Below are 16,472 nucleotides of genomic sequence, written 5' to 3'. Positions count from 1 at the left end.
AATTCCACCATTGTAAATTCCAGACTGGCTCACATAGTATATTCTGAGATTCAAGTAGGTCTTTAGTAGAATGATATTTGTCTAATATGTGAACATGTGCATGTTAGAACACAGTAGGGAAGAGTGAGCGAGAATAAAAGCAACAAAAAAATAATTCAGTACAATGAGAGGAACCAATCAAGAGAATAAGAATTTAAAATGAGACAACAAATTAAGCTTTAGTCTTCAAAAGCAGCTTCAGTTTACACAGGCAAAACATCCTACTCTGCCTCCTTTTGACTTGAAACCTGCCATGTCCAAACTTTTTACATACACACCAGACACATGGCATAAGCACCAGCGAACGGACCTTTTCACTGCCTCGGTGTCGGTTTCCATAGCAACCTCCCTCACTGTCGGTTGCCTTTTTTTTTCCTAGCCGTCTCCGGGAATAATCACACTCTAATTACAGTCATTGCACTCAAATATAGTCTCGGCTGCGCTTTCTTCTATCCCACGATTCCTCGAGCTCTACACTGTACAACCATAAAACAGAGCCTTAGGGAAATAGAGTGAGTGGTTATATAAAATCTATCAGGCAATTTGAATTATCAAACATGATACATTTGCTTCCCACTTGGTGGTAAATAATATGCTTCTAGAACTCTGCACTTTGTCACTCATTTGCAAAATGCTCTTTATACTGCTTAATAACAGCTGTGAGACCCCTGGCAGGTCCATCGTCACGAAAATCCTAGACCGCTCTATGATCACTATTGTGGCCATTATGTCCTTTGAAAGATCAGAGGTGAAGTGCAAATGAAAAATATAGATTGACATTTCACAACATTTGACCTTATTCAGAGAAGGTTTGGATCACTCAATCTTCCTCTGTCATTTGATCAAATATCTGGCCACACAGAGACAAATGTCTGGCCACACTGACCTTATACACAATCAAATAAATCATATTAAAATCATCAGCATTTCTAAAACTGCTTAGTATGTTACTGAAAATGACTGTTAAATATTTAAAAGAAACAAATGATAATGTAAAATAAAACAAAGCTTGTGATAATGTGACAGTGTCACACTTATATCATATTATATGATGAAAAATTATATTTCTCTCTCTCATAGTGTTAAACATCACAGCACGTAATTCAAAACAAAAACCTTAATGTGCTGTAATTCATGTGATCTACCACAAGGAGGAGACTTAACAAGCAAACAGTTCACAGTAAAGCCATCCTATTGGAAAATATGAGCTGTAAATACTGTCTACATCCATTATTAAAGATGATGGCTCAAATTATATTAATATATATAATATAATGATATATACAGTTGATAATATAATGTATAATATATATAATATAATGTATAATATATATAATAGTGCCTTAAATGGTAAAAAATATTTGCGCTACAAACCAATGTGTTTATATTTATGACAATACGTTAAAATAATATGGTAAGAAATACCAGTTTGCAATATCAAGCAGCATTGAGCTGTTTTTGTACAGCTAAAAATAAGGTGGATACATACATACATAGCACAACCCTGTGTTAATGATAAGAATAGACGCAGCTGTAATTCAAATTTTAAACAGCTTAAATCTGTCAATTTTGCCAATAAACCTGATTTGCAATGAACAAATCAAACAAAAGGAATTGAAATAGCTCAACACAGCAAATGTTTCAAGTGGTTTCCCCAAATTAGACTGAAAATGCAACTTTTAATGACTTCTGTTGTTTCCAAATATTTCAACACCCTGAAGACAATCCATCAGGCACACCTGAGGCAACTAATCAAGGGCTTTATTAGTTGCACCAGGTTTGCTTGAGGTAGAACACATGAAATATCTGAACTGGATAGGTTTATTGAGTGTCACGATTGACTGCATGTTAGAAATATGGCTAAGTCAAAAGAATGGTCCAAAAAGTTAAGAGAAGATATCATCGCCTTTCACAAAAAGGGAACAGGATAAAAAAGATAGCGAAGGCACTAAATGTTCCTACAGACACATGAAAGCATAATTTGTAAGTTCAAAAATGAAAGGAACAGTGGTCACACTTCCTAGATGGGGGAGAAAAATAAAGCTATGAACAGCTGCAACCAGATTGCTGAAGGCAGGTTCAGTGACTGCAAAAGACCTGCAGCAAGACTTGGTGGCAACAGACACTGAGGTTTCAGCTTGCACAGTAAGGCACGTACTAATTGCATTCAGTTTCCATGTCAGAACTCCACTACTGACCTAAAGGCACAAGAAAAGTCAGCTCCAATTTGTCAAGTTTTGGGATTCTGTTCTGTGGAGCGATGAAACAAAACTGAAACTTTTCTACCCTATGGATCAACGGTATATCTGGAGGAAGAAGAATGAAGCATATGCTGAAAAGAACATTCTGCCTACAGTTAAGCATGGTGGGGCTCGATGATACACTGGGGCTGCTTTGCATCCTCTGGGACTGAAACCTGCAGTGTGTGGAAGGTAAGATTCGTTGACGTATCAGGAAATCCTAGGAGAAAATGACATGCCGTCAGTGAAGAAGCTGAAGCTTGGGTGTCATTGGACCTTCCAACGGGACAATCCCAAACATACCTCAAACAAAAGAAGTCCTGGATGACTCTACAGTGGCATCACAGACATCTGACTTGAACCCTATTGAAAATCTCTGGTGGGATTTAAATGCGGTTGCAACACGCAAACCCAGGAATATTATTGAACTGGTGGTCAATGCTCATGAGGAATGGGCTAAGATTACTCAGAAACGCTCCCATAAGCTGGTGTCGGGTTATACATCTCGTTTGCAGCAGGTCATAACAGCAAAAGGTGTTCTACTAAATACTAAAGATGTTTGCCATGAAGGGGTTAAATAATTTTGTATAAAAAATATAATTTGGGAAAACCACTTGAAACAATTGTTGTGTTGAGCTATTTTTTCAATAATTTTTGTTTGATTTGTTCATTGCAAACAGCTGAAAGTCTGTAAATTTTGCCAATAAAGCTGATTTGCAATTATTCAATATTGAATAATTTTGATTATAACTGTATACTATAATAAAAAGTGATTTTTCAAAGAACTATTTTAATTGATTTTCAATTGTTTTTTGTTGTTTAACGTATCATTATAACTCGAACTGAAAGGGATTCAAAATAAATGATTTCAATTGCATTCTAAAAATAGTTCAGCAAAACACATTTCTTACTAAGACAAGAGGTCAGTTGTTGATATTGGCATCACACTAACTAGTGGATCTGGGATACCACCAAATGAAACAGAGAACTATTTGGGCAATTGACTACAAACGTAACTGAACAGACTGAACAAGAAAGCAGACGGCATTTTAAATCATCTCTGAAACTACTGAACTGAAACAAACTGGAGGAAAAATGCAAATGCATAGTAAAAAACTTATATTGTACTATGTCACACTTCTGTGCACATACATAAATGATATCTAGATATGTAGTCTGCCAGTGCATTTGGCAAAGACAGAACAGAGAAAAGTGAGACATTAAACTGCTGTCTCATATCTAAGATTTTCTCTCTTTTTTTTTGAGACAGTGGCATTAAAAGTAAATTGTCGACACCAGACTTGCTAAAAGGCTTTCTTTTTTCATATCTTCCTTTTCCCCATGAGTGCACCGATTATAAAGCACTTTTTTGGAAAGAGACAGGACAATGTTACAGCACAAAGTGTGTTTAACCTTGTTTTTGCCTTTCCAGTCAGTTGAGGTCATTGGATCTGCTTTACTCAGACATCTTTAATGGAGTAAAATATAAAACTACTGAAATGTCTCCTGTCCTCTACTCAAGTTGTGATTCTTAGCCCATCACATTAAACCCATATTCAACCGAGCTGCCGTCACAATATGCGTGAGGATCTGAAATTAATTGCTGTAATATAGCCAAAGATTCACAAATAACAATAACTCATGACTTCCTCCTCGACGGTTGTTCCAATAAGAGAGCAGGTCGTGAGGATGCAAAAGGAGCTCTTGGGAGTGAGGCAGTGAAGCATGTCTCCCATTGACAATGCTGAGGCAATTATTCTAATCGATGAAACAAGTGAAACACGATGTTGCAACCAAATCGATAGTAATTCTGATTTTTTCCCCTGAATTCCTTTTCCCTGTCTGCTGGTCAATCGAGGTGTAGTGTATAAGTCATGAGACGGGCAGATAATGACAGAACAGGAGGTTGCGGTTGTGTGTGAGAGACAACAGCCACAATGAACAACAGAGAGCTTGAAAATTATTCAAATAGAAAAGTCAGCTGTTCAAAGATGTTAACACCATTACTATAATGAGTCTCAGACAGACCACACGGATCGCCAGAGAAAATCGATTTCACCGCGCAGAGTGATACTAATGAAGATAAAGAACAGCCGGTGCCACAGTAGAGGAGTCCATTTTTGCAGCATTAAGAACCACAAATTCAGTAGATTATCAGGATTTGTTGAGGCCTTCATTCATTGAGGCAATTAGTTTATTTGCAGATCTCACTGAAAGTTAAGCCAATACAACATGGTTACTAAGACATTATGTACCTTATCGGCAATGCAATATTATAGTGTCCGATGGAGTCTTTGATGGCAGATGTCAATGCTGATATCAGGGTGGTCGATGGTTGATATACTGTAAAGCCGACATAAATTATATCACACCATTTCTTTAAAGATAAACAGCATGCTGCATGAAATTTATATATATTTACATAATATTTTAAATAAATCAAATGACTGCTACAATATTTGAAAAATTTATATAAAGATATGACAACAGATCAATGTTTGTCTCACCAGGAAAGCAAACTCCTATGAAGGAGCACTAAATATATTTAAGTGGTGCTGGTGTTATTTGTGTATGAAGTGTTTTTTTAGTGTTATTCTAGATGAAAGCCAAAATTACTCAAGCTAAGACAGAACGTACAAAATATAGCATATTAACTAACTACAGGTTCCTTCTAACGATCAGATCCAAAGGTCTTTTGCCTTTTACTAATTAGAAATACATCTCTGTTCTTCAAACTGGTATAATAACCATAATGATTCCCAACATTTCATTCCACCATCATCACAGCATGGAATACAATATGCGGTTTCATTTTTTCAGTCAGTTTTTCCTTTTCTGTTTCTTATGTTATCCCATTTCTTCATGCTTAACTGAACATTTGTCAATTTTAAAATAGATATGGCACTTTATGAGGATTTTAGTTCACACAACAGAGTGAGAGCTTAGGTTACAATACAGTAAGCCAATAATAGCAAAATAAGTATTTCATAAAAAAACTAAAAACAAGCCTGGCTTCTTGTTTCCAATAGAACACAGTTCATATTTCAATTACTAAAATGTTAAACCATGAATTTTGCATGTTTTGTACTAAGAGAAAATAAACATGAAAACATTAACTGTTCATACATTTGAGGAGAAATTTCAAACCATTTCAAAATCGTATTTTTCAGAATTTAATAATTTTCATGCAACATGAACTGGACACACAAAAAATTTAAGTTAGAATCACAGTCATTTTTCAAATTTGGAACTTTTACATGATCATCATAAACATCAAAACGACTACGAACTTTTTTTCAATGAGTTTAGTCTAGTATTGATTTTTTATGATCAAAAACTTAATGAAAATAGCATTGGAAGATTTTTCAGGATCTTATAATATCTCATCCTTCAGCAATTATGCTTCCAACACAACATACACTGGTCTAATGGTAGGAAGCAAGGTTTTAAAGATAAACTTCAGAGTACAGAGCATGTCAAGCGGTTTGGCAATAGTCTGTCAGTCTGTGAAAATACACATTCATACTGTTCCTGTCCAAACAGAAAAGGTTAGATTGTCTAAGCAGATAATGACTTGCATCCTAATCTTGAAAATACAGAGTGTCCTGTATAGGCTTATAGTTACAGTCTGCTAGACATTTTTTATCTTTTTTGAATGATCAATTGTCTCTGGGAAGAGTCGTCTATTAGGTCAAGGGACTAATTGGCAGCTTTTCTGCAAATTTATATAGTTTCTGAAAACCCTGGGCAACCATGGTCAAACAATCAGTCGCTTACCCTTTACAGAGACAGGTTTAGTCCTCAAACACACTGGAAATACGAATTGTGTTTTACCACACTGTATGTGTCTAATTTTACTTTAGCCTTTTAAACTTTACATCTTAATGTAATGCCCCTTGATAATGACGCATTTTCAAGAACTAGACTCTTCTTTATGGATGATCTCAATCTTTATATATATATATATATATATATATATATATATATATATATAGTTATATATATATATAGTTATATATATATATATATATATATATATATAGTTATATATATATAGTTATATATAGTTATAAATATAGCTGCGAGCAGCGATGACGGGCCCAAGCCGGTGGCATGGGCCCGTATATTTGACAACTGAACCAAGTTAACCATATACTGCCTATAAAATTTTTAAATATGGAGTTTTTATATTTTTTTAACATATGATACAGTTATGCAACCTCACATGACGAGTGCTCTTTCCTGAATACTATCACGATTGAAACTGTGACATTGACTTGATACAACAGTTCAATAAACAGTTACAATTAAGTCACTTACAATTTAGATACAATATTGGCTGTTTTTGTTCTGTTTCAGCATCGAAAATAGTTAAACTAAGATCAAAGAAGAACCATCGCGCATCTCACCGCAATGTGTTCTCTCATTACTGAATGATTCAGATTTTTGAACGAATCTGTTGACTCAAAGATTCAATGATCAATCCATAAACATCTGTCTCATTAATGATGACTCAGTCTTTTGAACGAATCGACACCTTTATTCACACCTGAAAGGCCAATGACACATGATGACGTGGGCGGGGCTACCTGCCCACAGCATATAAATGCAATCGTATGCGTCATTCCCGTTGTTCAGTCCAGCTCTTCACCGGGATCCCGACTGCGCGGGGCCCAGAGGTGTTGTACCTCGTTTCCCTCCCTCTGGGAACAGTAGTTATATGCATAACTCAACGTTCCCATTCAGTCGGTCAACTCGGTACAACACATTACTATGGGACCTATATTCACGCCCCGCCAAGTCGCTGAACTAAACGTAAGGGACCAACACAGCCACATGACCCTTTTTCAAAAGAGCGTTGGCCCCTGGTTAAAGGATCCCTGCGGTGAGCGTGGCCTGAGTTACGCACTGAGATCTTGCCGGTACACCAGACAAACGTGTGCACAGAGGACAACCGCACAAAATTCTTAAACCAAACCCATGACATTTCCATGCCCTAGAGTGCTCACACACCCCTTCAGGCAGAACCAACTCTTTATCTGCTATAGACAGCTTTCTACAATTCCATGTGCAAAGACATCGCTTAGATAGCGGCTTCTCACTAGCCGAGTTGGAAACATGACAAAAGGCTGGTCAGACAAGCGTTTAGCCTGTATCTGCTCAATGTACATGCGTATAACTCACACAGGGCACAAAGCAAGTCTCCTGTCTTCTTCTGAGTCAGAGGTTTTACAGGGCAGGCAGCTCGAACGAGAGCGCACTCCCGACATGACTTTAGGCATAGACGTCGAGTTCGGACACAACATCACCAAACGCAAATCAGGTGCAAAAGGTATGCACCAATAGCGCATGGAGATTACCAATGACAGGGCAGCATCCTTATATTTAAGGATTCTAAAGGCTCAAACGGAGATTAACATATAGCCTCCAGATCTACCATTAGGACATGATGATACTATTACATTTGGTAACAAGCCTAAAAACGCAGACCTTAAAGCCCGAAGTATACTTCGGCTATCCGCGTTATGCACACCATCTGCATGACGTAATTTACGTCAGGAGGGTCTACTGTGCGTGTACAACACTGCGCACGTGACTTGCTCGCTTGGGAAAAAAGTTCACCAGCAAGTGTGCACGTTGGATGTGTTTTTCTATGCTCACGGCAGCCAAAGTAGTGAAAGGCTTGCACACTCAACTGTGCACAAGATGTAGTGAATATGGAAAATGGAAACAAAGTTCCCTAGCATGTTTCACATGCGCAAAACATGTATTTCTGTCCTTATGGCCAAAAGAGTACAGTATACCCTGAAAAGCTTGCGCTCCAAACTTTGCGTGAGAGGGAACGGAAGTCTGGAGTTCCATGACCGTCCGCGGACTGTCCATGTGATGTAATTATCACCATCAGGAGAGTCTGCGGATTTCTGCGCACTCCGTCCATGTGCAGCCCAATTTTTGTGACTGAGGAGGGTGTACGCACAACAGTGCATGTGTGAGTGACACGAATGAAGAATTTATATAGCGTGTTTCTTATGTAGGCTACTGCCGTACAACCAAAGCACTTCACAATCATGTCAAAGGTCTCTCCTCAACCAACGCCAGTATGCAGCATCCACTTAGATGATGCGGCGGGAGCCCCAGTAAAACAGCGCCATTGTGCTTACCACACACCAGCTATAGGTAGGAGAGAGAGTACTTGAAAACCAAAGTACTTGAAACCAAATACACTAGATAGTGCACATCCGCAGAAAATGTTCTTCTACCCACGCGTCCAAAGGAGTATACTTTGAAAAGCTCACGCTCTCAAAATGTAGTATACCCAGGTCCTGTAGTAGAAATTTTAATAGTCATTGATCCCAAACAGGTATCATAAGAGAAAGAACCTATTCAATGTATAAAAGTATATGTGTGTACGTGCTTGTGCGTGACGTTTCAGGAACATATGGGACAGGACCTCTGACCTTAGGGACGGTCTGTTTGGCCATTTTATTTCAGTACCAGTTTGTGTCTTTTAGTAGAAACTGAACAGCAGTAAGGACCTTATCTGGGTGGGTGAAAGGTACAGCGGGTGAGGAGGAACCTTGAAAACAGTATAAAGGCTGTCTCATATCTTCCTTGGGTGTCACTCTCTTGGACAGCGTAACTTCTGTGTACTAGACTGAACCTATTCTTGCAAGAATAAATACTTTCCTTTTTATTAATTTGACTCTGAGTGTCTCTTACATGATGATTTTTAACAGAATTTTTGCCACAACAATTTGGTGTTAGAACAGTGGGATTCCTTGGAAGTGCCTTCTGGACCTGAGAGCGGACGGTGATTGATCATCCTGAACTGAGCAGTTCCAGCTATACCTCCTAAGCTTTAGAGAGAGGGGCCGACCGCTATCAGGGCCAGGAAAAAAACTCCACTGGAATTGAATGAAAGCGAACCCGTGGCAACCCAAAACATCTCTGGTAAGAGACGGCTAAAATATTTTCTTTTGGGCTAAAATATTTTCCTTTTGGTATAAGAATGAGTAAACTATACTGGCTGAGACTGTTTTCAATGGTGCAAGATCAAGAGATTTAAGGCATAGACTGAGACTGATTTCTAAACTGAGGCTGAGTCAAGAAATTTTGACCGAGGATTGAGCTCTCGCAAAAGTGGGAAATTGAGACCTACGAACAGGTCAAGAGGTTTTGCCACACCAAAGGTTAATTAAGGCTAACTGAAATACTGATTTTGGGTGAACCACAATTAACGACCCCTGGCCGATTTTAGGTTAAAAATCGGATCTGTCGGAGACGTCTGACAGATTATTAGACGCGTGTCGAATTGGTAAATCCACAGAGAAACGGAAACAGCCAGTATGGGGAAATCTCAAAACAAGCTTGGCAAATTTTATATACCGGTTTTCTGTCAAATGCTGAAAGAATTACGGGGAGAAAATGCATGCAGGGTATTAAAAAGTTTAATCAAATATTATCATTTTCCCAGGGAGGGAACATTGAGCGCTACGAGATTAAAAGTAGTGCGGGAATCAGTTGAACAGGGCAGTGAGAAACAAAAAGGTTATGGCTGCGTTCAACATGTGTGAACAGGCAGATAAAAAAAAAAGTCTAACTGCCAGGAGAAATAAAGTTTTTACTTCTTCATACAGTAAATGGATGGATGACATTAGATGTCTAGAGATCTTAAATTTACAAGATAAGGATTGAAGTAGCAAGCAGCTATAAGGCTGTCTGTGTGAAATAGAGGGAACTGTAAGTGAGAGACTTGAAGGAAGAGGGAAGTTGAAAAACAAAATGGTTGGTGTGTGAGACGTGTGTGGGGATTGTAAGCAAACAATCATGTACTGGTTAGATAATGAAGGAACTGGCATGTAGAGAAAAGAAAGAATTAGCATGTAGAACAGAGGATGCAGAAGGAACTGGCATGTAGGGAAAGATGGAAGAAATATAGTAGAAAACTATATGTGATGGAAATAAAATTTCTGACAGAATTTATGGAAGTCAAATTAACTGTTTAAATGGTATGAAAAATGAGTTTCAGAATAAAAATAAGGCATTGAGTATGATTAACGGGGATTAATGTGATATAAAGATAAGGAATGTTTCATTAAGCAAAATGGGGAACAATTCTATATTTTAATGGTAAAATAATGATTGAAATTATGTTTAGTTTTAGTTTGACAACCATTGTGTTTTGAACCTAGGGTCCAGCTATGCTGGGGGGACAGCAACAGGGTTTGCTTATTCAGCCCGGTTTCCGGATGTTAGATCCAGATTATTTACTAATAATCTTGATCTACCAAACATTTGATACCACAAACCTCAAAAACTCTGGCGAACCCAAACGATTAGGTCCTCCTCAAAAGTGCTTAATGTAGCAGCCCAGACCTTTTAAAAAGAGTAGTCCCATAACTTGTGTGAAAAAAATAATATTGTCAATCCAGAGCAAATGTCCTCACAGCTGACACGTTTAACTGTTGTAGCTTATCCACGTTATGTGCACGAAACAGATGCTGAATACAGTCAAACCATGCCATTGGAAAAGTGTCTGTTTAACGTCTGCATAAATGATTCAGTAAATGGTAATGGTAAATTCGGTCACTTATTTCAGCCCTCCAAAACCATTTCGATAGCCGAAATTTTGGTGCATCCCTACTTATAACGAGAGGATTTGCAAGAGTGCAGAACTCGGCACTGGACAAAAACTCAGGCATTTTGGGAGATAAGTGGATTCTAACTTAAACACGTCTGATTGGCCATTGTGTTCAAGAAATCAACAGAAATGTTTGTGATTGTCTACATTGCTCAATGTTGCAAAAACATGTCGTAAATGGAAACCTTTGACGCTCCCAGCAGTTATGGGCAGCTTTTCCCTCTAAAAGCAATCACAAGCAGCAGCAGTCAGCCTGTGGCCAGAGGAAGGCTAAGCCTATACTATGTGTACTTGCTTGACACACTTCATTTGTGTTTCAAAGGTGAAATAAAGTTTCATGGGTTTGGAACAACATGAAGGAGACTAAATGATGACTGAGTTTTCATTTTTGTTTGAAGTAACCCTTTAAGGACTCGCTGACAAACTACTTAAAAAAAGAACACTGAATCAGTCCACATTTAAAATCTCTGGCAGTTCGTGCACTGTCTAGATTATTAATTGAATTGTCAGACTGTACCACCTCTTTCAGACTGATGACTGGTCCTAACAGTCCTCCAGAGCTCCATGTTTTCTCCACAACTCCTGTGTGTTTCTGTTATTTTTTCTGCTGCAGGCTGTTCTCGCCTGTGCCAGAATACTGGGTCCAGCACCAGCTTCCTGTCCCACTCTTCATTGTCAACGGAGGAGTCATCTGTGACTGTCTGAGGTGGCATGAGCAGGTATTTTACTGGTACATCTATTGTGTAGAGATTAAACAGGGACTGAGACAGGACAATTTCCTGAAGTGCCACAATATTATCTGACAGTAAGGTGCTGCAGAATAGCCCCCAGGGACTGATTCCCACTCTACTCCAGCTTCTCAGGGTGCTGAAGAGGTAGTGAAGGGGCCCATCCATTAAAAATAAACAAAGCTTGTCACTCCAAATCATTCTCACGAGAACAGCTTGTGCAACAACACAAAACCAGAGAAGGAGTTCTTGGGTTTTCACTCTTCAATGCATCTGTTTAATTGAAGTGAATGACTTGGTGCTTATTTTGTTGGGCTCCAAATGTATTCCACGTCAAGAGAAAATCATCACAAACGGGGTTCCAAATACAGCATTGTACAAATTAAAGAATTTAACTTTTGAATTGAATTTGACTTTTGACCAAATTTGCAGGTATCATAAACTATTTTGCTCAATGCACTGAGCTTCTTTGGTACTGAGTCAACATAGTACATCAAACCAACAAAATCAGAACTTCCAGCATCTGCCAATATCCATATATGACGCTGACATCTTGGAGCCTGAGTCTGCGCAGTATTGAGCATGATGTGTAGACGCGGTATCAAGTCCCCGTCCACACTCGTGCAGAATCGGTTAGTGCAATTTACTGCAGAACAACTCATTATGTCGGAGTGAAATAAACAGTTATGGAAATTTAGAAATTAAAGTTAAACCTCCAATCTCCTCCCGAAGATCATGAATAAAGTCTGTTAGTGCCCCAATGGTGTGTGTCAATCATGACGTCACACCCCTGTTTTTATGCTAATAAAAACGGTAAGTTGAACTTACATCAGCGTGATAAAAACTACTTAAAAAGACAGAAACCATCTTTGGAATTTTTTTTTTTTTTGAAGTTTAAAGCTCCCGTCGGCAACAATTTTTTGATCATATTCAGTGAAATCGACACTATAATCCGACAGAACAACATAAATAAAGTGGTTTTAGAAAACCGAGCTTCTAACTCCACCTGGAGCATGTTATTTGTTTTGGAAAAATCCACCCGTCCCGGATCATCGGGTCCAATCAGCGCAGGGGGGTGTGAGATCTGACTGTCAATCACAGGTCGTGCACACGCCACCCCTCGCGCACGTTACAATCACATGCACACGCCTGAAGTTCGCGCAGTAATGAAGAGTGATGGCGGAAAAGATTCCTCGGTTAACCTCAAGAACTAGGAGGTCAAAAACAACACAGGAAAAGAGAACACCTGCTGAAAATAAAGAAGTAAAGAAAGAAAGTGCGTAAATAAACCAGGATCAACATCGGATCGGCATTTGAAAGCTGGAGAGATTTACGTGATTTAATTGGGTTCAAGCTGGATGCAGAGCTTGCAACATTTCTTCTCCACAGGTAATTGTGCTTTATCAACCAGTTACTTTATTTCTTAGTGTTATAGTAATTCCACAGGTAATTGTGCTTACACATCTTTCTTACGAGAGTAAGAACAGTACTAAAGCTACTGTTATTGTATGTGCTATCTTACTAGCTCCGATATAACGTTAGAAGCAGTAGAAAAATGTACAATGACCATGTCTGCCACATACAGCAATAATAGCGTTTCAGGCAGACGATGGTGTTTATTTAAGTTTAATTGGTGGGTAATCCATTTCGTAACAATCTACTCCAAAATGACAAAACAACAATAACAAAATACTTCATGGTGTTGATGGATGCTGATGAGACGGGCGCGTTCACAGAAAATCTGGTGCACTGGCACTGACGAGCACGAAGCCACGAACTCGGTGGGAGGGTATTCGTTGATACTGGGGGAGGGGCATGAGAGTTGTAAACATTCAAAATTTTGCCTAAGTCCACTCAATCTGCAGACTTGCTGACTGGAGCTTTAAGGGGAGACACGGCAGGCAAAAACTTCGTTTTTTTTTCACTGGGCAATTTTGAGATTTTTGGCTATTTGTCTTCAATTACATGTCTTCTTTTAGACTTGTGGCGAAAAAAAGTCCAAAATACACATTTACGTCTTTATATTACTACACTTCGTCTATTTGCGTCTGTAGATTTATCTAAATCAACTTGCTGCACCGTGATCGCTGTCTGCACCCTGTCATACTGTTGGAAAGCTCTCTCTCTCTCCTGTACAATGTTGTTGGATCCAAATATGGTCATTTCCTTTTTTATCAGAAACCAATTGTGAAAGTGCAATGGGGCATTTAACTCTAAAAGCGAAATCTCATTGACTGATGTCAATTTCTGACAACGTGATTCGTTCAGATGCATCACGTGACGTCCTCTGACATTGGGGTTCTGTTCAGTTGAAGGCCATAAATGTTTTAAGTTTTGATGTGTTTTAGGTGATTTGTATTGTTGTTGCTAATGATTTGATAAGATATTGTGTCTGTAAATAGTTGTTTCCATTAAAAAAAAGTATGAATTTTTACAATACAAATCTGTAAAGGCTGTTTTCTCAAAATGGGTTTTTCTCATACTTTGAGCCAGAAATCTCCACTTCAGCAGCACTTACATACACCAAACTGTCCAGTTGTATTCCTATATTCTTAAGGTTTTTACAGAGGGGTTTGTTCATATATCATTCAGATTCTGATTTATACAACATTTTATACCTAAAAAAGGGTCGAAAATGTTTTTTTATGGCTGTTGACAGTTTTTTCTGAGTGATAAAAAGAGATATCCAAAATCCCCTCTGTAAAAACCTTTGACTCTAATATGTCAACAAAATGAAACAAGAATTTTGAATCTGGCTTTATCCAATGTTCAGATTTCTCTTCTGGAATTATATGCAAATTAGTGCATATTTAATGAGATAATACCTAATTTGCATATTTAAACAAATATTCTAAAAATGTGTAATAAAAAAGATATTTGTCTTAATGTCAGTAATCAACTGGGGAAGTTTCATGCTGATATCTATTATTTAATTTTTTTTCCTATTCACCTGGAGTGTCCTTAATTTGATTGTTTAGTTTGTCGCACGACCCATTTGATTACATGGAGAGGGTGGGGTTTATAACTTATACTGCTTCCAGGCACCTGGGGGAGATCAAAACATTTTGGCTTCACTTTTCAGGACTTGTGCGGCATAAAGTACTTGTTGATGACGTGTTTACTTGCATGAAGGAGAGACAATGGCTGTTTCTCAAACGGAAGCCTGCATATCTCGGGTGCCATGTCATCAAACATCGCTGAAGGCCATCTTAATTTTAAGGATGCTTAGAAGGCACCCTCCATATCGCGTCCTTCATTTGGCCGGTTTTGAAGGATGCATCGTATGTATCCTTCGTGGCTTAAATCACCCACAATCCTTTGCTCACATTTAAATTCACAAAAATAAATAGACGGAAAACAAGTCTGTACTGAGCTTGTCTGAGTTTATGAAATCTAAGACAAAAAATAAAATGTAAGACAAAAATATGTTTTCGGACATAAAAGCATAGATGTTATCTTTTGTTATGCTGTAAATGAATCACTTAACACTAAATTGACAATAATGTAAGCCACTGGGAGAACACAGACAACTGTCATTCACTGTAGTGTTGTAAAAAGACTTGGTACTTCAGTACCAAGTCGGTACTAAAAAAATTAAACCGTTATGGTACCAGCTTTTCTTAAGTACCGGTGGTACCAAAGTACCGGGTTAATCCGGTTCTTGATGCGCTGTCCGAAAGGTGCGAAAGTTGCATCCTCTTCATAAAAACATGTGCACCTGAGAGCATCTCTCTGTAGGCAAGGGCGTGGTTAGCTGGTAACCTATGACGTCAGAGGGTACCACAACTTCCCATAGGAAAATTCAACTGCAGTAGCCACCGTTCAACCTGAAGAGGGCAGCACTCAGACGTTTTTACACCATATATTGTAGAATTAAAACACTTTAAACTTTAATGTAAAAAAATGTACTCGAATAAATGAACAGCATTTATGAAGCTCCATTATTACAGATCATTAACTAAATAAAGTTGTTTTAGTGTGTAGTTACTTGATTGATTTGTTCACTTCATTCATTGTGCATGGAATAATGTTAACAGATAAAACTTTTGATTTTTAAAATGTATTAGTACATTTTTAAATTAACCCCAAGGAGAATAATTGCTACAGTATATAACTATTGTTTATTGTTAGGTCATTTTACCTAATCTTATTGTAAAGTGTTTTTAATACAGATGTACAGTTTCCATATTTGTAACCATGATATTTAATATATGTAAATTTAATCTAAATTAAGCTTTGGTACCGAAATTGGTACAGAGAACCGTGGATTTTTACTGGTATTGGTACCGAATACTGAAATTTTGGTACCGTGACAACACTAATTCACTGTATTACATTAATAGAAAGCCAGTTAATATAAAGATTTGTAATACAATGTATTTTTCCAAAATTAAATTTTAATGGTATTTTTGTGCCATGAACGTGGATGCGGGACCATTTGTGACATAGCCATGCACTCTTACTAGACCGCCTCATTTGTAGCGTAGCCTACAAGCCTACTAGGAAGGAAGCAGTCTCGGTAGGATGCAGCCTTCAGTTTGAGAAACACCCAAAATGTCTCTCAAGTGAGATCATAGCAATATTTAACTACAATCATCCAATGATCAAATCAATTCCCAATGGACAAAATCAAGTGCCGATCTACATTTTTTCTTGTTCAAGAAGCTGTTACACTTGCACATACATCACAGTAGGGAAGAAAAGACCATAGCAATTTCATTTCATGCCGACTTTAAGCACTAGATGTTGACAAGACACCTTTTACCATAGAATTAGGGATATTAACGATTAATCTACGATCGATTAATTGTCGATAAAACATTT

General features: G+C 38.0%; 1 protein-coding gene across 2 annotated transcripts in view; it reads right to left on the bottom strand.

The window, feature by feature from the left end:
• Positions 1 to 16,472, bottom strand: part of ptprn2 (protein tyrosine phosphatase receptor type N2) — a 295,725-nt gene that overhangs the window by 214,664 nt on the left and 64,589 nt on the right. The window lies entirely within an intron of this gene.

The sequence above is a fragment of the Siphateles boraxobius genome, unplaced genomic scaffold (genome assembly GCF_051911475.1).
Source record: "Siphateles boraxobius isolate OS27281-9 unplaced genomic scaffold, OSU_SipBor_1 130, whole genome shotgun sequence".
NCBI lineage: Eukaryota > Metazoa > Chordata > Actinopteri > Cypriniformes > Leuciscidae > Siphateles > Siphateles boraxobius.
Note: the sequence above shows the minus strand (reverse complement) of the source record. Positions and strands in the feature narration are given on the sequence as shown.